This window comes from Trichomycterus rosablanca, chromosome 7 (genome assembly GCF_030014385.1).
Source record: "Trichomycterus rosablanca isolate fTriRos1 chromosome 7, fTriRos1.hap1, whole genome shotgun sequence".
In the NCBI taxonomy this organism is placed as follows: domain Eukaryota; kingdom Metazoa; phylum Chordata; class Actinopteri; order Siluriformes; family Trichomycteridae; genus Trichomycterus; species Trichomycterus rosablanca.
Window position 1 is genome coordinate 25,553,652 of NC_085994.1, and position 25,131 is coordinate 25,578,782.

Consider the following 25,131-nt stretch of genomic DNA (forward strand, 5'->3'; position numbering starts at 1 on the left):
CATATAGGAGCACTTTGTAGTTCTACAATTACTGACTGTAGTCCATCTGTTTCTCTGCATGCTTTGTTAGCCCCCTTTTGTGCTGTCCTTCAATGGTCAGGACCCCCACAGGACCACTACAGAGCAGGTATTATTTGGGTGGTGGGTCATTCTCAGCACTGCAGTGACACTGACATGGTGGTGGTGTGTTAGTGTGTGTTGTGCTGGTATGAGTGGATCAATTTTTAAACACCTCACTGTCACTGCTGGACTGAGAATAGTCCACCAACCAAAATATCCAGCCAACAGCACCCCGTGGGCAGCGTCCTGATGAAGGTCTAGAAGATGACCAACTCAAATAAAAAATCCCTCAATAAAGTGATCGTCTCTGACTTTATATCTACAAGGTGTACCAACTAGGTAGGAGTGTCTAATAAAGTGGACAGTGAGTGGACACGGTATTTAAAAACTCCAGCAGCGCTGCTGTGTCTGATCCACTCATACCAGCACAACACACACTAACACACCACCATGTCAGTGTCACTGCAGTGCTGAGAATGATCCACCACCTAAATAATACCTGCTCTGTGGTGGTCCTGTGGGGGTGCTGACCATTGAAGAACAGGGTGAAAGCAGGTTTAAAAAAGTATGTAGAGAAATAGATGGACTTCAGTCAGTAATTGTAGAACTACAAAGTGCTTCTATATGGTAAGTGAAGCTGATAAAATGGACAGTGAGTGTAGAAACAAGGAGGTGGTTTTAATCTGCAATGAAAAAAAAGTTAAAATAAATATAAAAAACACAACACTTCCCATACTGTCCCAACTTCTGATATGGGGTTGTAGTCTCTAAAGTACAGGGTGGGCCATTTATATGGATACACCTAAATAAAATGGGAATGGTTGGTGATATTAACTTCCTGTTTGTGGCACATTAGTATATGGGAGGGGGAAAACTTTTCAAGATGGGTGGTGACCATGGCGGCCATTTTGAAGTCGGCCATTTTGGATCCAACTTTAGTTTTTTCAATGGGAAGAGGGTCATGTGACATCAAACTTATTGAGAATTTCACAAGAAAAACAATGGTGTGCTTGGTTTTAACGTAAACTTATTCTTTCATGAGTTATTTACAAGCTTCTCTTTGTTTACAGCCATTGACATGTCGCAGAGATTAACACGTGAGGAGCGGATAGAAATTGTGTTGATGTCTGGTGAACGCAGTACCCGGGTCATTGCAGCAGATTTCAATGCAAGACACCCTACGAGACCACCCATCTCCCATGCTACAGTTAGCAAACTGCTTGCCAAGTTTCGTGAAACTGGTTCAGTGTTGGATTTGCCAAAATGTGGACGCATGAAAACTGTCACTAATGAAGAAACATCAGTGGCTGTCCTAGCTTCATTCAGCAAGAGCCCACAGCGTAGCACTCGCCGCATGTCACTGGAGAGTGGCTTCAGTCGAACATCCCTTCGGCGGATATTAGCTACTCACAAATGGCACCCTTACAAACTCCAGCTGCTGCAGCATCTCAACGAGGATGACCCAGATCGGCGCACTGAATTTGCAGAATGGGCAAATCAAAAATTTACACAGTTTTACTCAGTTTACACAGAACATTTTGTTCAGTGATGAGGCAAACTTTTATGTGAATGGTGAAGTTAACAAACAAAACCACCGCTATTGGTCTGACACTAACCCACATTGGATAGATCCCTCCAAGACTGTTGGAACACAAAAATTGATGGTATGGTGTGGTATATGGGGTACAAAGATAGTGGGGCCATTCTTCATCAATGGAAACCTCAAGGCCACTGGATATTTGAAATTGCTACATGATGATGTGTTTCCCTCTTTATGCACTGAAGCTGGCACGTTCCCTGAGTTTTTCCAGCAAGATGGTGCACCACCACATTATGGGTGTCAGGTCCAAGCATTCCTAGATGAACAGTTTCCTGGAAAGTGGATTGGTCGTCGTGGGCCAGTTGAATGGCCCCCAAGGTCTCCCGATCTGACCAACTTAGACTTTTATCTTTGGGGTCATCTGAAGGCAATTGTCTATGCTGTGAAGATACGAGATGTGCAGCACCTGAAACTACGGATACTGGAAGCATGTGCTAGCATTTCTTCTGTGGTGTTGCTATCAGTGTGTGAAGAGTGGGAGAAGAGGGTTGCATTGACAATCCAACACAATGGGCAGCACTTTGAACACATTTTATAAGTGGTCAGAAACTTGTAAATAACTCATGAACGAATAAAGTTACGTTAAAAACAAGCACACCATTGTTTTTCTTGTGAAATTCTCAATAAGTTTGATGTGTCACATGACCCTCTTCCCATTGAAAAAACTAAAGTTGGATCCAAAATGGCCGACTTCAAAATGGCCGCCATGGTCACCACTCATCTTGAAAAGTTTTCCCCCTCCCATATACTAATGTGCCACAAACAGGAAGTTAATATCCCCAACCATTCCCATTTTATTTAGGTGTATCCATATATCCATATAAATGGCCCACCCTGTAAAGCACAGCTGTTTGCCAGCTTCTCTGTCTGGTAAACCTGCTTTTTACTGAAACTGTGATGGCAGGTCTGTAACAGTCCAGGTTTCTTACACTTTACCTATTTTCAGGAAACTCAGCTGCCATAGCCACAGTTTGAGGGTGTCACGTTTTGACCCACCCAGGATGAGCAAGCTGCCCCAGAGGCAGTGTGATAACCCATTTTCCAGAGCGATCATCCATGCAGTGGAAGCACACAGGGTGTGAGCTGGACCATTTAATGGTAGTTGGCTTAGCACTCATGTTTTACAGCATGTGCTTAGGGTTCCCTATTTTTCCTTTTTTCTAAAAACTAAGCTTTTACAGACAGCTGCATATTGAGACAACCAGTTCTAAGTTCTGTGCTATCCCTGTTCTATCTACTTTCTTTGTTGGGGGGCTGCAGACGTTTTTGTGCCTTTTATTTGTTACTTTGGTTCCATTATTTTGGCTTGTTAGCCACAGTGTTGTTGTACCTTAGTCATTTATCTTGCACTTCACCCCACATTTCACTCGCAAGCCAACCCCCCCCCCCCCCCCTTTACAATATAATTGCCATTTTTGCCCAACTTTCTACACCTAATAGCCAAAATTACAAAATTAAAACATTTTACAAAAATTAATTACAAATAAAAAATATCTCATATTTTTAAATCAATGCTTTGTAGAAGCTCCTGAACAATTACAGCTGCAAGTCTTCTTGGATACATCTCAAAAAACTTACACACACGTAGATAAACACCTAGATTCTATGATGAGCATTTGTCAACTGTCATTTATTGTCTCCACTTATCGATGGGGTTTAAATGTGGGCTTTGGCTGGGTCACAGAAGGACATTTGAAGCCTTACCCCAAATACATTCCAGAGTTGTTTTTGCTGAAATGCTTCAGGTCATTGCTTTGGTAAAAAGTAAACTGTCACCCAGTTTGCTTTGTAGGAGGTTTTCTTTAAAGGTGTTACTGTATTTGAATCTAAAGAGTACTTTGCATACCGTTTATCAAAGTGGGTTGTCACATTCCTTTCACTCAAGAGAACAGTGGCTTTTGGCTTGCAACTATAAAGCTATAAAGGTCTGATTTATGAAGTGTTACAGAGGTGGTTGTCTAATAGATTTCTGTTGGGCTCTATTCAACCTCTCCAACCAAGGCCCTTCTTGCTTGGATGCCAACTCTAGGGATATTCAAGGTTGTACCAAGCGTATGTGGTTTTAAAAACATTTAAGCCTTATATATTGTTTTATACCCTTGCCCTGCATTGGCAATTAAACACATACAGTGTATCACAAAAGTGAGTACACCCCTCACATTTCTGCAAATATTTTATTATATCTTTTCATGGGACGACACTATAGACATGAAACTTGGATATAACTTAGAGTAGTCAGTGTACAACTCGTATAGCAGTGTAGATTTACTGTCTTCTGAAAATAACTCAACACACAGCTATTAATGTCTAAATGGCTGGCAACATAAGTGAGTACACCCCACAGTGAACATGTCCAAATTGTGCCCAAAGTGTCAATATTTTGTGTGACCACCATTATTATCACTGCCTTAACCCTCCTGGGCATGGAATTCACCAGAGCTGCACAGGTTGCTACTGGAATCCTCTTCCACTCCTCCATGATGACGTCACGGAGCTAGTGGATGTTAGACACCTTGAACTCCTCCATCTTCCACTTGAGGATGCGCCACAGGTGCTCAATTGGGTTTAGTCCATCACCTTTACCTTCAGCTTCCTCAGCAAGGCAGTTGTCATCTTGGAGGTTGTGTTTGGGGTCGTTATCCTGTCGGAAAACTGCCATGAGGCCCAGTTTTTGAAGGGAGGGGATCATGCTCTGTTTCAGAATGTCACAGTACATGTTGGAATTCATGTTTCCCTCAATGAACTGCAGCTCCCCAGTGCCAGCAACACTCATGCAGCCCAAGACCATGATGCTACCACCACCATGCTTGACTGTAGGCAAGATACAGTTGTCTTGGTACTTCTCACCAGGGCGCCGCCACACATGCTGGACACCATCTGAGCCAAACAAGTTTATCTTGGTCTCGTCAGACCACAGGGCATTCCAGTAATCCATGTTCTTGGACTGCTTGTCTTCAGCAAACTGTTTGCTGGCTTTCTTGTGCGTCAGCTTCCTTCTGGGATGACGACCATGCAGACCGAGTTGATGCAGTGTGCGGCGTATGGTCTGAGCACTGACAGGCTGACCTCCCACGTCTTCAACCTCTGCAGCAATGCTGGCAGCACTCATGTGTCTATTTTTTAAAGCCAACCTCTGGATATGACGCCGAACACGTGGACTCAACTTCTTTGGTCGACCCTGGCGAAGCCTGTTCCGAGTGGAACCTGTCCTGGAAAACCACTGTATGACCTTGGCCACCATGCTGTAGCTCAGTTTCAGGGTGTTAGCAATCTTCTTATAGCCCAGGCCATCTTTGTGGAGAGCAACAATTCTATTTCTCACATCCTCAGAGAGTTCTTTGCCATGAGGTGCCATGTTGAATATCCAGTGGCCAGTATGAGAGAATTGTACCCAAAACACCAAATTTAACAGCCCTGCTCCCCATTTACACCTGGGACCTTGACACTTGACACCAGGGAGGGACAACGACACATTTGGGCGCAATTTAAACATGTTCACTGGGGGGTGTACTCACTTATGTTGCCAGCTATTTAGACATTAATGGCTGTGTGTTGAGTTATTTTCAGAAGACAGTAAATCTACACTGCTATACAAGCTGTACACTGACTACTCTAAGTTATATCCAAGTTTCATGTCTATAGTGTTGTCCCATGAAAAGATATAATGAAATATTTGCAGAAATGTGAGGGGTGTACTCACTTTTGTGATACACTGTACATTCATTCATTTTCATGTTTTACCACCGCTGTAAATTAGTCAGGGTTGGGTGGGTCCAGTTTCCCCAGTATCACTGGGCATAATGCAGTAACACAGGACACCAAGTCCAGTGCAGTTTTCTAGGTGACAATTTTCACCATTTCATAGCCGTTCAAGCAGAGTACAATAGACACAAGTAGGCCATACCATCAGTTCTCTTTTGGGAAGAATCAATTGATCTGAGGCCTGGTTCAAACCAACATGGATTTATAAACACTGCTATTTTGTTTATTCGGGCTACATTAGCATTTTTACTTAATTTTTACAAATGTGAGAAAATTAAATCTGAATCTCTGACCTCTAACATTTGTTATTACTGTCACTTTCTAATGCTGCAGTTACATGAAATCAGAATCACAATCAGAATGCCAAATGGTTTCTTTCTACATCCATGCACTACATAGGGTACAACATAGATTTATTCATTCATTGTCTGTCTTGGTAAAACATGAAAATGAATGAATGTATGTGTTTAATTCAGTTTGAATAATTAGCTACAGATTTATCAAACTGAACACTAATGTCAGACAAAATGTGTCTGCAGACTACTTGTCACCTTTATACATCAACCCCTTAGTCCTTTTTTATAAATGCATTGTTGTTTCCTCCAGAGCTACCCAGCCCAGCTATTACACAAGCCGAAGTTAGTTTGCTTATTCTGATTGCATAAACAATAGATGATCATTTCTCATGAATTTAGGCCAGCACAAACTTTGGCATACTAAAGCAGCCAGGATTCTTGGTATTGCATGAAAAGGACAAATTACACTCTGATCAAACCAGTCTTGTCTCGTTTCCTTTCACAAATGTAAATTCATTGCTGGTCATAGGGGAGACAGTTTCTCTTGGGAATGTACAGGGGTTGGACAAAAAAACTGAAACACCTGTCATTTTAGTGTGGGAGGTTTCATGGCTAAATTGGACCAGTCTGGTGGCCAATCTTCATTAATTGCACATTGCACCAGTAAGAGCAGAGTGTGAAGGTTCAATTAGCAGGGTAAGAGCACAGTTTTGCTCAAAATATTGCAATGCACACAACATTATGGGTGACATACCAGAGTTCAAAAGAGGACAAATTGTTGGTGCACGTTTTGCTGGCGCATCTGTGACCAAGACAGCAAGTCTTTGTGATGTATCAAGAGCCACGGTATCCAGGGTAATGTCAGCATACCACCAAGAAGGACAAACCACATCCAACAGGATTAACTGTGGACGCAAGAGGAAGCTGTCTGAAAGGGATGTTCGGGTGCTAACCCGGATTGTATCCAAAAAAACATAAAACCACGGCTGCCCAAATCACGGCAGAATTAAATGTGCACCTCAACTCTCCTGTTTCCACCAGAACTGTCCGTCGGGAGCTCCACAGGGTCAAAATACACGGCCGGGCTGCTATAGCCAAACCTTTGGTCACTCGTGCCAATGCCAAACGTCGGTTTCAATGGTGCAAGGAGCGCAAATCTTGGGCTGTGGACAATGTGAAACATGTATTGTTCTCTGATGAGTCCACCTTTACTGTTTTCCCCACATCCGGGAGAGTTACGGTGTGGAGAAGCCCCAAAGAAGCGTACCACCCAGACTGTTGCATGCCCAGAGTGAAGCATGGGGGTGGATCAGTGATGGTTTGGGCTGCCATATCATGGCATTCCCTTGGCCCAATACTTGTGCTAGATGGGCGCGTCACTGCCAAGGACTACCGAACCATTCTGGAGGACCATGTGCATCCAATGGCGGTGCCGTGTATCAGGATGACAATGCACCAATACACACAGCAAGACTGGTGAAAGATTGGTTTGATGAACATGAAAGTGAAGTTGAACATCTCCCATGGCCTGCACAGTCACCAGATCTAAATATTATTGAGCCACTTTGGGGTGTTTTGGAGAAGCGAGTCAGGAAACGTTTTCCTCCACTAGCATCACGTAGTGACCTGGCCACTATCCTGCAAGAAGAATGGCTTAAAATCCCTCTGACCACTGTGCAGGACTTGTATATGTCATTTCCAAGACGAATTGACGCTGTATACACCATACTAATAAATTATTGTGGTCTAAAACCAGGTGTTTCAGTTACTTTGTCCAACCCCTGTAGTTCTTTGGTCAGACTGCACTGTATGACCCAGCAAGTACTTTAGCCAGTAGCAAACGTGATGTAAAGCCTGTAAACTTGGTGACCTGGACTGAGCACAGACTGTAGAACTGGACAATATGACTGATTTACTTTACTTTTAACTTCACACACACAAACATATCAGCCATAACATTATGACCACCTCCTTGTTTCTACATTCACTGTTCATTTTATTAGTTCCACTTACCATATAGAAGCACTTTTACAATTATTGATTGTAGTCCATCTATTTCTCTACATACCTTTTTAGCCTGCTTTCACCCTATTCTTCAATGGTCAGGCCCCCGCAGGACCACCACAGAGCAGGTATTATTTAGGTGGTGGATCATTCTCAGCACTGCAGTGACAATGGCATGGTGGTTATGTGTTAGTGTGTGTTGTGCTGGTATGAATGGATCAGACACAGCAGCACTGCTGGAGTTTTAAAATACTGTGTCCACTCACTGTCCACTCTATTAGAAACTCGAACCTAGTTGGTCCACCTTGTAGATGTAAAGTCAGAGATGATCGCTCATCTATTGCTGCTGTTTGATTTGGTCATCTTCTAAACCTTCATCAGTGGTCACAGGACGCTGTGCATGGGGCGCTGTTGGCTGGATAATTTTTGGTTGGTGGACTATTCTCAGTCCAGCAGTGAAAGTGAGGTGTTTAAAAACTCCAGCAGCATTGCTGTGTCTGATCCACTCATACCAGCACAACACACTAACACACCACCACCATGTCAGTGTCACTGAAGTGCTGAGAATGACCCACCACCCAAATAATACCTACTCTGTAGTGGTCCTGTGGGGGTCCTGACCATTGAAGAACAGCATGAAAGGGGGCTAACAAAGCATGCAGAGAAACAGATGGACTACAGTCAGTAATTGTAGAACTACAAAGTGCTCCTATATGGTAAGTGGAGCTGATAAAATGGACAGTGAGTGTAGAAACAAGGAGGTGGTTTTAATGTTATGGCTGATCAGAGTATATTTAGGTAAAATTAACAATAAGTTAGTCTAGTATGCCAGAGCATACAAGAAGCTGTCCTTTTTTTTACTGGATAACCAAATCTAACATTCATATCCAAAAATTAACCAACAGTTAGAAAAGGTGATTGCCCTGTCATATCTAGTCCCCGGGACTGGCATTGCATCATTGCATGATTCATGTGAGGACAAGAATGTTCTGCCCACTTTGAGGACCAATTAGGACCAAAAGCATTTCACTGCCAGTTGTACTGTGTATGACTCTGTATGTGACAAATAAACCTTGATTTGAAACAATCAGCTTACAGCTTCTGACAACAACTGGCATATGACAAAATTATCACTATAACTACAGAACCTCAAATTCAAGTTTGTAATTAAATATTTTAGTTTTCAAAGCAGAATAAGAATCAGGGTAGTGACAGGTCCGGTTCCACCAAAAAACATTGAGAGCAAGGCAGGAATAAGCCAGGACATAGAAGACATAGCCAATCATGTCTGTGTAGTAAGCCTCTTGTCTTTATTTTTCAAAAAATCCTACCTGCTATACACCAATTAATTGCAGATTATTCTACTCATGGCATCAGACTAACAAGTCAACATCTTTTACATTAGCCATAGCATTATAGTAATGTCCTGTTTCCATACTGAGTATTGTTCTTAGTGCTTACACTTGCCTGTTTTTTTCCACCTGGTTCAGTCCCTGTAATTACTTGGATTTCATGCACTTGTTTTTGTTAACCCTGCGTTGTTTGCTGTGTATTTAAGCACTTTTGTGTTTGCAGACCAGTGAGAGGTATCAGTGTTTATCCAAAACCTGTACCAAGCGGTTTTGTCTAGTTCTTCCGCTTATTGGTTTTTTTGACCGTTGCCAATGTCCACGACCACAAGATTTGCCTTGTCCTGATTATTTTGTTTGCTGATCAAGCAACCATTACTTTTTTTTTACCCTGATTACGATTTTGGATTCTTCTTGCTTGTACTTTGTATCTCTGTGAACTTTGTGAATAAACTCAACCTTGCATTCTAAATGCCTCTGCAGGTCGTTATAACACTACCATGTTGGATTCAACATTAAGGCCTGACCCCTCAACCATGAACGATAAAAATGCAGCAGTGCAATGCACCAGAACGTATACGTGAAATGAAGAGTTCAGCAATATAATTGTATTTACAATAAAACCATTTCATCTATAATTGTTGCCTTAGCATCACATTACCTTATCATGGATTTTTTAAAAAGTTAATTTTAGAGGCATAACAACAAAAATATCATTTTGCAATGCGGATGACTATTACAAATTTTCTAAACATATTCAGTGTTTTAAGCACATATATATTACAACCCCAAATCAGAAAAAGTTGGGACAGTATGGGTAATGCAAATAATAAAAAAAACACACTTTGACTTTTATTTGATTGCAGACAGGATGAACCTGAGATATTTCATGTTTTGTCTGCTCAACTTCATTTCATTTATTAATAAACATCAATTCCTGCATTTCAGGCCTGCAACACATTCCAAAAAAGTTGGGACAGTAAAGCATTTACCACTTTGTCAGGTAGCCATTCCTTTTCACCACACTAAAAAGACGTTTTGGTACAGAGGATACCAAGTGATTTAGTGTTTCAGCTTTTATTTGGTCCCATTCTTCCTGCAAACATGTCTTAAGATCTGCAACAGTACGGGGTCTTCGTTGTCGCATTTTCCGTTTCAAAATTCTCCACACATTCTCTATTGGGGACAGGTCAGGACTGCAGGCAGGTCAGTCCAGTACCCGTACCCTCTTCTTTCGCAGCCATGCCTTTGTAATGTGTGCAGCATATGGTTTTGCATTGTCTTGTTGAAAAATGAATGGACGTCTCTGAAAAAGATGACATCTTGAAGGCAGCACATGTTGCTCTAAGATATCAATGTACTTTTCTGCATTAATGCTGCTATCACAGAAGTGTAAATGACCTTTGCCAAGGGCACTGACACAGCCCCATACCATGACAGACCCAGGCTTTTGGACTTGTTGCTGATAACAGTCTGGATGGTCCTTTTCGTCTTTGATCCGGAGCATGCAGCGTCCATTTTTTCCAAAAAAAGACCTGGAATGCTGATTCATCTGAACACAATACACGTTTCCACTATGTGATGGTCCATCCTAGATGCCTCCGAGCCCAGAGAAGTCGACGCCACTTCTGGACATGGTTAACATAAGGCTTCTTTTTTGCACAGTAAAGTTTTAAGTGGCATTTGTGCATGTAACTCTGTATTGTAGTGCTTGACAAAGGTTTGCCAAAGTAATCTCTTGCCCATGTGGTTATATCAGCTATTGTTGAGTGGCGGTTCTTGATGCAGTGCCGCCTGAGGGATCGAAGATCACAGGCGTTCAGCTTAAGCTTGCGCCCTTGGCCTTTACGCACTGAAATTACTCCTGATTCATTAAGTCATTTAATGATGTTATGCACTGTAGAGGGAGAAATATGCAAATCCCTTCCAATCTTTCTTTAAGGTACACTGTTTTTAAAGATTTCAATAATTTTTTCACACATTTGTTGACAAACTGGAGATCATCTGCCGTCTTTGCTCATCAAAGACTGTTGCAGGCCTGAGATGCAAGAATTGAGGTATTTCAACAAATGAAATAAAGTTGGGCAGACAAAACATGAAATATCTTGGGTTCAAACTGTCTGCAATCAAATAAAAGTCAAAGTAAATGTAATATACACTGCATTTTTATTTTATTTGCATTTTTCATACTGTCCCAACTTTTACTGACTTTGGATTGTATTTAAGTGTTTTGCTTTTACTTTGTTTTATTCTGTCTTCCGGATATAGAGCACACCTCTGTATCAACTGAACAGTGTTTTCAATACATGAACAAACTGATTTACTAGCTAATTTGATGCAATTTGGTACATTGGGTCTAGGGGAGGATAAAAGTAATAAAGGAGTTTAGGGGTGGGTTTATAAAATTGATTTTTCGATTCGAATCGATCTTTATTTGAACGATCCGATATCGATTCATATAAACGCGAGATCGATCTTTTAAATACGCCCCTTTTTACGGTGCACACGGAAATCTGTTACCCCCTTTAATTTCGCGTGACCAGCCAGTGTTTTTTCATGCAACGAGATCTGACCTGCACATCAGTTTAGCATGGCAGAAGCTCAAGTTATGACCACTACACAACTTTTTGCACTGATTTTCGCTCGGCGACGGGTCGGTGCTGGATTTGGGAGGAACTCTGTGTTCGCTCTGCGATCAAAACTCGGCTCTCAATCAATGTGAGAAACAGCGAGGGGAAACACAGGGGAGAGGTTGTAAACAGGTGGTGGAGCGCAATATAGTTTCTATCAGAATACATCAGCACACGCGAGTTTTACAGTATTTCTGACCTGATTGTTCTCTACAAAACAAAATATTTATTAACCTCCAACTCACTATAGAACAAGCCATGCTGCTCGTGTTGCCAAATCCACTCAAATTCATTTATTTCATCAGCGCACAAACTTTCATCTCTTGCTACTTGTTGATGTGCATGTTTGGACGTGATATCATTAAACCTTTCATCACTTCTCACGTGTGTTTTCGTGACAAAACGTAGTTTTGGAGACCAGAGAAGCTCGCCTGTGATTCCCCCTGGTGATAGATGGTGTAGTGTAAAACCCCCCATCGCCGATCAGTCGTGTAGTGTGAACATTACAGCGACCAGGTGTTAATCAGAGTGTCGTGTAGTGTAAACTTGGCATAAGCTGTTCAACAGCCAGGTGTATGTTTACATTACATTTACAATGTTGTAGCGTGTCAGACATATAAAACAATAATAAAAAATTAATGTTACTGTTTTCTGTTTTGGATTAATTATTTATGTAAACAAAATACACAAATATTTTTAATAATGAGTGTTCTTTGTACAATTATCACATTCGTTCTCTGAACATCTGTACATATTTAAACAAAACCTGTTTATGTAACTCAAATATGCCTAAATGTGTTGAATCGAAATTGAATCGAAAATCGAATCGAAAATCGAAAATCAAAGATCGAATTGAATCGGGACCTTGTGAATCGGAATCGAATCGATCCAGGAAATTAGTGGCGATACCCAGCCCTAAAGGAGTTATTTGGAACCTGGTCTTTATACACACATGCTTATCACAGCTTAACCTCTGTACACACATGCACAGCCTCTGTACAGAAATGCTGTATTGACTGAATGGGCACTTATTCCCACAGACACAAAATTTTGTTTTACTCAGAAGAGTAAGTGCTGTTATAGTAGCAAAGAATAAGTGAACTCCATATTAATGTCTACTGTTGTGCAATGCTTTTTCTTTTGGCTTATTTTTGTGCCGTACTACTGCACAAATATCAGTCATTGAACACGCTCCTTTTTAACCAAAATTTAATAACAGATCAAAATGCAGATGTCACTTTAGTTGCTGTTCCCTATGGAAACACCACCTAGTTAAGCAGTCTATGTGACTGAAGATTTTGTCGTCCTTTTGTCATCTGTGCCTTAATAAAAACCCTCATTCAAAGTCTCTTGATACCACTGGACCTGCACAGGATTTTTTACACATCGCATCGCATTACACAAGCATCGTAAAGTGTTAATTGCCAGATTGTATAATGCAGTACTGTTTTTGTCTGGACGCATTTACACGTTATGATTCTCCATGGCAAACAAAATTACGCTAACCCACTACTGCTGGGATCCAGGGTTAAAATTTCCAGTGGTTTCTTTCAACCAGACAGGCTTCTACATACAGTCATGAGGCCCTGTGTCCAGGGTGTTACTGCATTGCACCCAGTAACCTGACCTGGATCCAGCGGTGGTAACCAAGAAAATGAAATTATTTGTTCAGATTTTTTTCTTTATTTTGCAACAGTCTATAGGCTCTGTATAGCAAACTAAATTGGTGCTTTACTCTAAATAAGTATACATTAATTAAAACAAACCAGCTTATCTTTTAAAAAATAAGGAAATGAAGATCGCAGTGCTTGCACTTGGAAGGTACAACATTTAGTCTCATTTTCCTGAATTAATAACCCACAGAAGTTCATATTCATAAAAATATTTTTTTCAGCCAGAGTACAAATCCACTAGCACCCTACAATCCCAGCTCCAGAGCTGTCAACACGCCACAAAAGCCAATTTGTCAATACTGTTGACTGAAAGGGCTTCATGTAATTGCTTTGGTTCTCTTGCCGCAACAGCTTCAGTGGCATGGGCAGTCAAAAAAATGACAGAACATGACTAGATTTGAAACACAATATGAATAGAAATGAGCTGCTACTAAAATTAGGTTAAATATCTCCAAATTAAAGTTATGCATCAGCTTAAATTCTTGGCATTTTACTTGCAATACTTATAGACTTGCTCATTTGAGAGCTAAACCGATTTAAAATAGAGTAAAGATTTTTTTCTTTGCAAGAATATGAGCTACATATTGTTTTCTTAAGCAGGGCAGCTTTTAGGATCGTTTATAGCACCACAGGAAACATTAATCTATCCATTTGTCACATACATTCCCTCATCTATACAATGGAATGTTGCACTTTTTTTTTACATTTACATTTTTGGCACTTAGCAGACACCTTTATCCAAAGCAACTTACAATGGTGTGACAGTATACAATCTGAGCAACTGAGGATTAAAAGCCTTGCTCAAGGGCCCAACAGCAGCAACCTGGCTGTCAGTGGTGGGTCCTGAACCAGTGACCTTCTGATTCCTAGTCCAGAACCTTAACCGCTAGGCTACAACTGCCCTACACATTTAAACATTTGTGTCTTATTTACAATAGGTCTATCGTAGTTCAAGTTACATTCAGACAATTCATATTTCAATCTGGGCTTATGTGGTAGTTTGTTAAACTAAATGAAACTAAAACAATCCTGCAAACAGGACAACTGACGGACTCGTTGCCGTGCTCCTCAAACCATTCCTGAAGCATTTTTACTTTGTTAATACCGTTTCCATGAAAGGGTGTACATGGTCTTCAACAATGCTTAGGTGGATGGTATGTGTCAAAGTAACATCCACATGGATGGCAGGACCCAAGGTTTCCTAGCAGAAAATTGCCAAAAAGCATCACACTGCCTCTGCCGGCTTGCCTTCTTCCCATAGTACATCCTGGTGCCATGTGTTCCCCAGGTAAGCGACACACGTGCACCCGGCCATCCTCGTGATGTAAAAGAAAATGTGATTCATCAGACCAGGCCACCTTCTTCCATTGCTCCGTGGTCCAGTTCCGATGCTCACGTGCCCATTGTTGGCGCTTTCGGCAGTGGACAGGGGTCAGCATGGGCACCTTGACTTGTCTACGGCTATCCAGCCGCATACGCAACAAACTGTGATGCACTGTGTATTCTGACACCTTTTTATCAGAACCAGCATTAACTTCTTCAGTAATTTGAGCTACATTAGCTCGTCTGTTGGATCGGACCACACGGGCCAATCTTAACTCCCCACATGCATCAATGAGCCTTGGCCGCCCATGACCCTGTCATCGGTTTACCACTGTTCCTTCCTTGGACCACTTTTGATAGATACTCGCCACTGGAGACCGGGAACACCCCACAAGAGCTGCAGTTTTGGAGAAGCTCTGACCCAGTCTGAATTTGCCTCAGTGATATACTGAGGAAGAGAACTGCCAGAAAGCTGCGGATTTGTACTTGCTAAGCATTTGGATTTCTGAAGAGGGCCTTTATAGTGGAGCTCTGTGCCAAACACACTGGGTGATTCAGCAGACCAGCAAAATCAACCAAGTGTAAATCAGCCTATCTTTACTTAGAGGCTTCCAGCTGAACAATGCTGCATCTCATTAACACCCATCACCCCCTACACACACATACAAACACACATGAACACACACAGATTTTATCATAACTGCACAGACCAGCCATGCAATAATCAATCAGATAGCAGATCACTGATGTGGGCTGGCTGTAAAGCTTCAATGAAACCACTTTTTATCATCTAAAAAATGACTTAAAATGCAAACAGGGCTCAAACAGACATCAACGCTTAAGGGATACATACATTTTCTTTCCAGTAGTAACATAACATAACAAAAACATTAAGGTTCAATTTCGCCAAAGAAGGCATAACATTTATCTTCAAAATGCACTGGTCTTTCTGTGAATCCATGACAACAGTCAGATGGTAATGATTACAGCAAAAAAATACCCCCCGCAGCATCGCTGACCCACCTCGTTTGACCATGCTCCACCTTTTCTGACGCACAGTATATGGCCAAACCATATGGCCAAACAGTTCCAGTTTTTATACGTTACTCTATAGAACTAGTGTCCTAATTAGGGCTGGGTATCGCCACTAATTTCCTGGATCGATTCGATTCCGATTCACAAGGTCCCGATTCGATTCGATTTCCGATTCGATTCAATTCGATTTCGATTCAACACAATTAGGCATATTTAAGTTACATTAACAGGTTTTGTTTAAATATGTAAAGATGTTCAGAGAACGAATGTGATAATTGTTCAAAGAACACTCATTATGAAATATATTTGTGTTTACATAAATAATCAATCCAAAACAGAAAACAGTAACATTAATATTTTTTATTATTATTTTAAATGTCTGACACACAACAGTGTACATGTAATGTAAACATACACCTGGCTGTTGCACAGCTTATGCCAAGTTCACACTACACGACTTTCTGATTTGCCGGGTCGCTGTACAGTTCACACTACACGACTCATAGGCAATGGGGGGTTTCACACTACACCATCTATCACCAACTGGAATCACAGGCGAGCTTCTCTGGTCTCCCAAACTACGTTTTGTCACGAAAACAAACGTGAGAAGTGACGAGGAGTTTAATGATACCCCGTCCAAAATACACATCAACAAGTAGCGAGCGATCAAAGTTTGTGTGCTGATGTGCAGCGTAAAATCAAGGAGCAACACGAGCAGCAGGGATTGTTCTGTAGTAAGTTGGAGGTTAATAAATATTTTGTTTTGTAGAGAACCATCAGGTCAGAAATACTGTAAAACTTGTGTGTGTGCTGATGTATTCTGATAGAAACTATATTACACCCCTGCCCCACCTGTTTACAACCTCTCCCGTGTTTCCCCTCGCTGTTTCACACATTGATTGAGAGCCGAGTTTTGATCGCCGAGCAAACACCGAGTTCCTCCCGAACCGGTAAATCTAGTAAATCAGTGCAAAAATCGTGTAGTGTGAACTAGGCATTACTTGAGCTTCTGCCATGCTGAACTGATGTGCAGGTCAGATCTCGTTGCACGAAAAAACAGTGGCTGGTCACGCGAGATTAAAGGGGGGAACAGATTTTCGTGTACACCGTGAAAAGGGGTTCATGTTCAAGATCGATCTTGCGTTTATATGAATCGATATCGGATCATTCAAATAAAGATCGATTCGGATCGAAAAATCGATTTTATAAATCCCCCCCTAGTCCTAATGCTCTGCAGGCCTATCCAAATTCCTTCTGGCATATTCCAGTTGACCCTTCCTGTGCTAATTGGTCAAGAGTGGTGTGCAATGTTGAGTATGACCATGAAGTCCTTGGTTTTTAAGTGGTATTGTTATGATTGCCACATTTTGCTCAGCCTTCATCAGGTCATCCTGTAAGTCTTTTGAAGTAACACAAGGCATTTTCTTTACTTTATTGATAGTATTTACTTTATTGATAGTATTAAGAGTAAAGAGATAGACTTTATTGGCATTGTAGTAGAGATAGACTTTATTGTCATTGTAGTTATACAACAAAACTTTGTTTGGTAGCTCTCAGTGAGATCAGCAGCAGTAACTGGTAACCGTATCTACTGTATTTTATCACAGTAGAAAAAAGCAATAATAATTATTATAATTATTGCACATATAGTATTTATTTATGTACAGAGTGTTAAGTGCTCTCTGCATATAGTAGCAGCTTGAAGAGGGCAGTGTACAAGACAGTTTGGTTTGCTGTCTTCAGCAGCTATGGATGTATGTAAGTGTGTGTCTGTGTGTGGAGTGGGGGAGGAGGTGTAAGGCCTCTGGATTAAATTTTGGGCTTTCTTACATAGCCAGACAGATTTGCTGTCAAGTCAAGTCAAGTCAAGTTTTATTTATATAGCGCTTTTTACAATGGACATTTTTACTCCAGGACCAACAGACCAAAAACCCCTGTGGAGCCTGTGAGCAAGCTGAAAGTGACAGTGGCAAGGAAAAACTCCCTTGAAAATACAAAAAGAAATCCTGAGAGGAACCAGACCAAATTTGCTGCAGTACCATAAGTTTGAAACTTGCGAACAATACTCCTGATTGGGTCTTTAGAAGTGCTCTTGGAAATTTTCTTACACCCAATGCCTTTTTAGTGCAAAGCAATAATCTCTGCTCTCAGCTTTTGTGACAGCTCCTTCATTTTTACCATGGCTGCAACACACCTTGAACACTAGAATGTCTGTGTGGTGTTTATATAACATCAAAATAATAATATCAAAGCTGAAGAAAATAAGGGTCATTATTGAGTTTCCAGTGGTGTAATCATGTTGTTACCCAATTTAAGGTCATACAGATCAGCAGCTTTAAAGTTAGCAATGTTATTTAAAGCAAAATCGAGCTCTGCTGAAAAGTTTAAAGTTATAAATCCTTAATGTCTTTATGGGGTTAAATATTTCAGAATGCAACTATACAACCAAGCTGATTCTGGATCCACGTGCAGTGGTGAACAAAATCAAAAAGAAACAAAAAGGAAGCCCAAAAAAGGAGTAAATGTCAGCCATACTACAAAATGTGAATGATTAGGAAAAAAAGAGGGGGGGTTCAATTTAAAGCATCCGAGGCAAGAACTTTACAGTAAGGATCAAAGAAAAGAAAAAAAAGGTAAAAAGGCCTCTAAAGGCCAAACACAGTTATTGCCCCCTACACACCAATTGGTTTGTGGAAAAGGAAATAACTAGCAAGAGGACAGAACCAAGCTAGAACTGCAAATGAGAGCAACACACCAGCTTCTTGATCCATCAACATGCAACAACACAATTGCAGACCAATGCTTGAGAGATAATTGTCAATTAGTTTGGAAAGAACACTCCTCAACACAAAATATCTTAGTCTGTGTAGGGCAACAACACAAATCCCTGCTAAATGTGCGTGACCTTTGAGCTCTTAGACGGCATTGCATGAGAAAGTGTCATGCTACTATGATAAATATAGCTACATGGGCTAGGGAAGTACTTTTGAAAACTATTCACTTAACACAGTCCACTGCTACCTTAAGAAACACAACCCCAAACTAGGGCTGGGCTGTCTAAAAAACTCATATCTCGATATGCTTTTGAGAAGTGGCGATATACGATACAATGTATTGTATCGTATATCGCCACTTCTCAAAAGCATATCGAGATATGAGATATGAGCACATCAATATAATAGAGATGGGACGATCGATCGGCTATGAATCGGTATCGGCCGATTTTTAATCAAAATATGCTATCGGCGATCGGCCGATATTTCCTAAGAGTAGCCGATCCGATCGTGTGATATATAAAGACCATGTTAAGTTAACAGCTCAGTGGATTGATCCAGACTTTGAGCTACGAAGCGCCAACCATCACATCACCATTCATCAACCATCATACAGAAACCACAGTGAAAGCTCTTCATGACCTAAAATAACATCCTTAACGTTGTGTATCATACATACGATGTAATTTTGCTGATTGTAATATTTACTTTAAAAAGATAATTCAACCCTGTCACATCTGAGTCGATTCTATCAGCACGTTATATAAACTCCTGGTTCACTTTGGTAAATCGTAAGCGGTTCTTACTTGTGATGTACTAGATGAGAACAGAAGACGTTACAGAGCCAATCAGAGGCAAAAGTTTATTCATTAGCAAATTCGTTAGTTCAGGATCATCTGCTGAACTTTTAGCTCCTTAGACGGAACGAGTCTGACGGTCGGTTACAGATCTGTGGTAATAGCAGTTTAATTAAGCTTTTTAATTAAGCTTTTTAATGTAAGAGAGTCACACAGAATGTTCTGTAGTAGCTGGTGTTTATTTAAAACCACGACATTTAATTAATAACAGTAAACACGGAGAGATAACTGAGAAAAGAAACTTACGCTTCGCGAAAAATGAATCGCGCGCGCTGCTCCGGTTTATCTTCACTGTGAGGCTCTTTTTAAGTTTATTTATTTTTATTACCCCCCCCGGCTATCGGCCGATGTCCCTGAAAGGAGATCGGAGATCGGAATCGGTGCCAAAAACCCCGATCGGTCCATCTCTACAATATAATGTAAATTTAAAGTACAATGGCAGGCCACTGCCCATATTTTAGCTTATTTTGTTTATAAGTTACCTTAAAAACACAAAACATTGTAGTTCTGATAAATTCTAACTAATTACAGTGTTTATATTTTGTATTATTACAAGGCTGTATTTGTATTAATATTAACAATATTTATATCAAACAAACCAGCAGAATCTCACAATCACATTTCTGCTGTCTGTTTTACTTTAAATGAGCATCAAAATAATCCCGAAAACGCTTAATATTTGATAATGCTTTGCTATCATTGCAAAATAAAAGTGCACGGTAAACAGCAGCACAGCAGCCCAGATCAACCACACAGCAGCATAAAATCATAACTGCTGCTTACCTGAGCTTCTCTTCTTCAAATTGAGACCAAATCGTTATCCATGTGTTGTTCCATTAGGAATATAATCTACTTGTCTTTATTTTTGCAGGCCATCTTGTGTGTTTCCAGAAAATTTCCAGAATATATAAATCCATTTCCAACTGTGTTTGTCCACCTAACTAATGAAAACCGTTCTAGATAATATATTCTCTAGGCTTTCCCGGTAAAACTGGTAATTCGTTCACTAAACTGTCACTTATGCATCTACAACCAATAAAAAGATAGATTGAAATTCCGCCCAAACTCTGAATTCAGAAGCTCTGATTGGTTTATACAGCTGTTTATCAAGGCCTGGACCACGACTAAATCTAACAAATGAACTGATTCATGGAGTTGTTTACGCACAACACCATAATGAAACAGAGTGAGCATAACAAATTAATCTTTACCCTAGATGAATAATTCGTTTAAAAAAAGTCGTTTCTGACTCGTTTTAGTGATTCAGTTTGCATGTGTGTGCATGCACGCACCCGCCCGCTCATGTGCGAAAGAAAGCGTGCTGAACACTGCTTTCATGCTCTGTTTTAAATGTTCTTAAATGGTAACCTGTGTATCCAAGGCATACTTGATATATCGAAAATGTTCATTTTCAACATCATGTGAAAATTAATACTGAATATATCAATATTCGCAATATACCGTCCAGCCCTACATCAAACTCTATTAAGTAAAGAGAAAGACAGAAATCAGTTCTATGCAGAAACTCAGCTCTCAGAGTTCTCTACGCTCAAGCTCATTTTAGATGGACTGAAAGACAGTGGAAATGTGCTGTGTTAAGTCCATGTTTCAAAAATGAAAACTTGATGCCATGGAAACAACACAGTAACAGTGACTAACTGTTCCAACTGATTTAACAGCCACCCTAGCCCTACCCAAATTTCCCAACTTTATACCGTGCATTTCAAATGCATTCTTGCTTTTTTCCACAATTAAGCACAAAATGCATATATAAGACCTCAAAAAACTGGGGTGAGGGTTTAGTAAACCCCTTTCCAACTCAAAAGACAGATGAGTTCTCTGATGAGACACTCTGACCAAGTCAAGCAGCATTTGAAAATCAAAGAGCATGAGTGGGTAATGTTATGATGAATGGACAGGACCCAAGGTGCAGATACAAAATAATATATTTTATTTAAACAAAAGGTGCAAAAAAGGAAAAGGAAGGAAGGCAGGAACAAAAAGCAATCGGGAGAACCCCGATTGAGGCGCAGTATCGGCAGGCGAAAAACTGAAAAAGAGAAAAAGAGAAAAACACAAAGTTATAAGTCGAGGCACGAACCCCGGTCGCTCAGGTGCTGGGCGTTCGCGCTAACCGCTTCACCATTCGCCGGTGAACAGCAGACCTGAAATACACACTGACGATGTATGATGCTTCAAAGGCGGATTCGAACCTGGGATGTCGGCGCGGGAGACAACAGGCTCACCGTAATGCGCCACCCACCACCTCCTGCTTTAGGCGGCAGGGAAGTTAGCGCTAATGCTACAAACAAACAATCAGCACGAGGGCTGAGCGTAGTCGCACCGGCTTTCCCTATCCTGGAGAAATCAAAGGGCTACTACCTCAGCCTTTAGGCTTACATAACCGGACGATCTAACACCGTTCGGGCTACCGTCTTTCCCTAAAAAAAAGGAGTGAGAAGACGCTCTCACAGTCAGACAAACAGAACCAACAGAATCAAAGGTGCGACGCCTGCTGCTGCCTACCGGCGGCCTAAACAGGCCAGGTGCAGCTGCAGGCAATCGCCCTAATTGGCAGGCCTCTTACAAGAGGCCTTGGTTTGCTTTGCTCTGTAACGCCTGCTTCGCCGGGAACCCGGGGTAAGTTCACCAGCTACCGCAGGCACCCTAACAGGTAAGGTTTTACTGTTATCAGACCGAATGTTTCCAGCTAGCAACCTTGGGTGTTATGGATATTCAGTGGAGGATCAGCACACTGATGAGGCAGTAGCATAGACAGAGGCAGTGACAATAAGGATAGATTTTTTTTTTTTTTTTTGCTATAAAAATTGGCTTATTAAGGTTAAAAAAAAGCAAGAGAGCCTTTTGTTTTAGGTCTAAATCCCTGGTCAGACCAGAAACTTCCTCTGTGCATTGTTATGCAAAATGGACATGGTTAGGCTGAGACCTGGTAGATTTTCATCCAATTATAACTGTCAGCTACAGCTAATCTGTATTTTAGCTTCATAAATGCTATTTACTATTCTCAAATTTGTTTGAGGGTCCTAAGTGTACACAATTTTTTAATATTTTGAGTTTGCATATTTGGCAGCTGGCATACAGGCCCTTGTCTGTACAAGTTGTTTTAGTAGGCTTAGCTCTATAAACAATAGAAAACACAATAAAATACATTTCCAGCTTTAAATCCATCTAATGAATCTAGAACCATGTAGATTTTTTACAATACTTTTAGGCAGGTTGAGTTATACTTTCATATATCCAGTGACAGCAAGACAGCTAGTTAAGTCAGTACTTTCTCCACTTTAGATCAAGTGTTTATCAATATGAATAATGAGAGCAACACAACAAAGTAGATCTGCTATTAGTTGCATATCCTCCTGAGACCCTACAATTCATTTCTGTTTTCTGTGGGGGACATGAGTCTGAGATCTCTAACTCAAGCACCATTTATGCAACCCATTTGGGTACTATTGTTCTGTACAGAGTACATCCTGAGCTTTATAGTAATGTCCCATTTGTGGTGGTGTGGCAAACAAAGCTTATAAACTTTTTTTTTTTTTAATGGCTGCCATCTCATATTTCACATTTTATGGCAACAAGCAAGGTAAGAGATCAATAAAGAGAGAGATTGAAATTCCGCCCAAACTCTGAATTCGGAAGCTCTGATTGGTTTATACAGCTGTTTATCAAGGCCTGGACCACAACTGAATCTCTTTAACAAAAGAACTGATTCATAGAGTTGTTTACGCACAACACCATAATGAAACAGAGTAAGCATAATGAATGAATCTTTACCCTAGATAAGAGCACAGCTACCTGATTCGATTCCAATGAATAATTCGTTTGAAAAAAGTCGTTTCTGACCCGTTTTAGTGATTCAGTTTGCATGTGTGTGAGTGCAGTTTTTTGCTGAAATATGTTTCTGTTGCTAATAATCAAATTGTTTCATTGATATGAGAGTATTAACTTTAATTCAGAAAGATATCAGGAATGTACAGCAATTTTATCACAGCATTTATTCAATGTCCTCTGTAGTGGACAGCAGGACTTTTCTACTTCATGTTTTTAGCCTATTTCTGTACAAGGAAGCAATGGGCTGAGTAAAGCAGAGAATATTTTATTAAGAATTTATGCAGAAGAGTCAGATTTAGAGCTGTCAGAAAATGAGGAAGAGGAGGGCCAGACTGTAAAGCTGGGAGAAGAGAAGGCTTGTTGAACCACAGTCCAATGACGAGGTCAAAAATATGGGGCACTGCATTTGCCAAAAATGCTGGATGCAGTACATGCATCACCATGCAGAAGAGCAGAATGCAAAGGGAAAACATTTGTCAAATGTATTAAATGTAACATGTTTTTGTGTGTTTCAAAGAAAAAAAACTGCTTCCTGTTATACCATGTGTGATGCTCTAAATGATGTGTGATGTGATTTTTGGGGGAATATTTACAACCCCAAATCAGAAAAGTTGAGACAGTATGGAAAATGCAAATAAAAGAAAAATGCAGTGTTCCTTACATTTACTTTTATTGGATTGCAGACAGGATAAACCCAAGATATTTAATGTTTTGTCTGCTCAACTTTCATTTATTAATAAACATCCATTCCTGCATTTCAGGACTGTAACACATTCCAAAAAAAAGTTGAGACAGGGGCAATTTAGGGCTAGTAATGAGGTGAAAAAACTAACTAATAAAGTGATTCCAAACAGGTGATTGTAATCACAGTTTGGTACAGAAGAAGCAACCAGGAAGGGCTGAGTCTTTGATGAGCAAAGACGGCAGAGGATCTCCAGTTTGTCAACAAATGCGTGAGAAAATTTTTTAAATGTTTAGCAACAATGAACCTCAAAGAAAGATTGGAAGGGATTTGCATATTTCTCCCTCTTCAGTGCATAATATCATTAAAAGATTTAAGGAATCAAGAGGAATTTCAGTGCGTAAAAGCCAAGGGCGCAACCTTAAGCTCAACGCCCGTGATCTTCAATCCCTCAGATGGCACTGCATCAAGAACCGCCACTCAACAATAGCTGATATAACCACATGGGTGAGGGATTACTTTGGCAAACCTTTGTCAAGCACTACAATACAGAGTTACATGCACAAATGCAACTTAAAACTTTAATGTAAAAAAAGAAGCCTTATGTTAACCATTTACAGAAGCCGCGTCAACTTCTCCAGGTATCCAGGATGGACCATCACACAGTGAAAACGTGTATTGTGGTCAGATGAATCAGCATTCCAGGTCTTTTTTGGAAAAAATGGATGCTGTGTGCTCCGGACCAAAGACGAAAAGGACCATCCAGCCTATTATCAGCAACAAGTCCAAAAGCCAGGGTCTGTCATGGTATGGGGCTCTGTCAGTGCCTTTGGCAAAGGTCATTTACACTTCTGTGATGGCAGCGTTAATGCAGAAAAGTACATTGAGGAACCGCTCAGGTGGCGCAGCGGTAAAGTACGATAGCGCACCAGAGTCATCTTTTCCAGGGGTACTGGACTGGAATGCCTGCAGTCCTGACCTGTCCCCAATAGAGAATTTTGAAAGGAAAAATGCAACAACGACGACCCCGTACTGTTGCACATCTTAAGACAAGTTTGCAGGAAGAATAGGGCAAAATAAAAGCTGAAACACTAAATCACTTGGTATCCTCGGTGCCAAGCGTGGTGAAAAGGAATGGCAGCATTACAAAGTGGTAAATGCTTTACTGTCCCACCTTTTTTTGGAATGTGTTGCAGGCCTGAAATGCAGGTTGAGCAGATAAAACATGAAATAT

At 40.7% G+C, this 25,131-nt stretch overlaps 1 protein-coding gene across 2 annotated transcripts in view; it reads right to left on the reverse strand.

Moving 5' to 3' along the window:
- mib2 (MIB E3 ubiquitin protein ligase 2) overlaps window positions 1-25,131 on the reverse strand; it is a 171,960-nt gene that overhangs the window by 86,387 nt on the left and 60,442 nt on the right. The gene's annotated exons all lie outside the window — the stretch shown is intronic.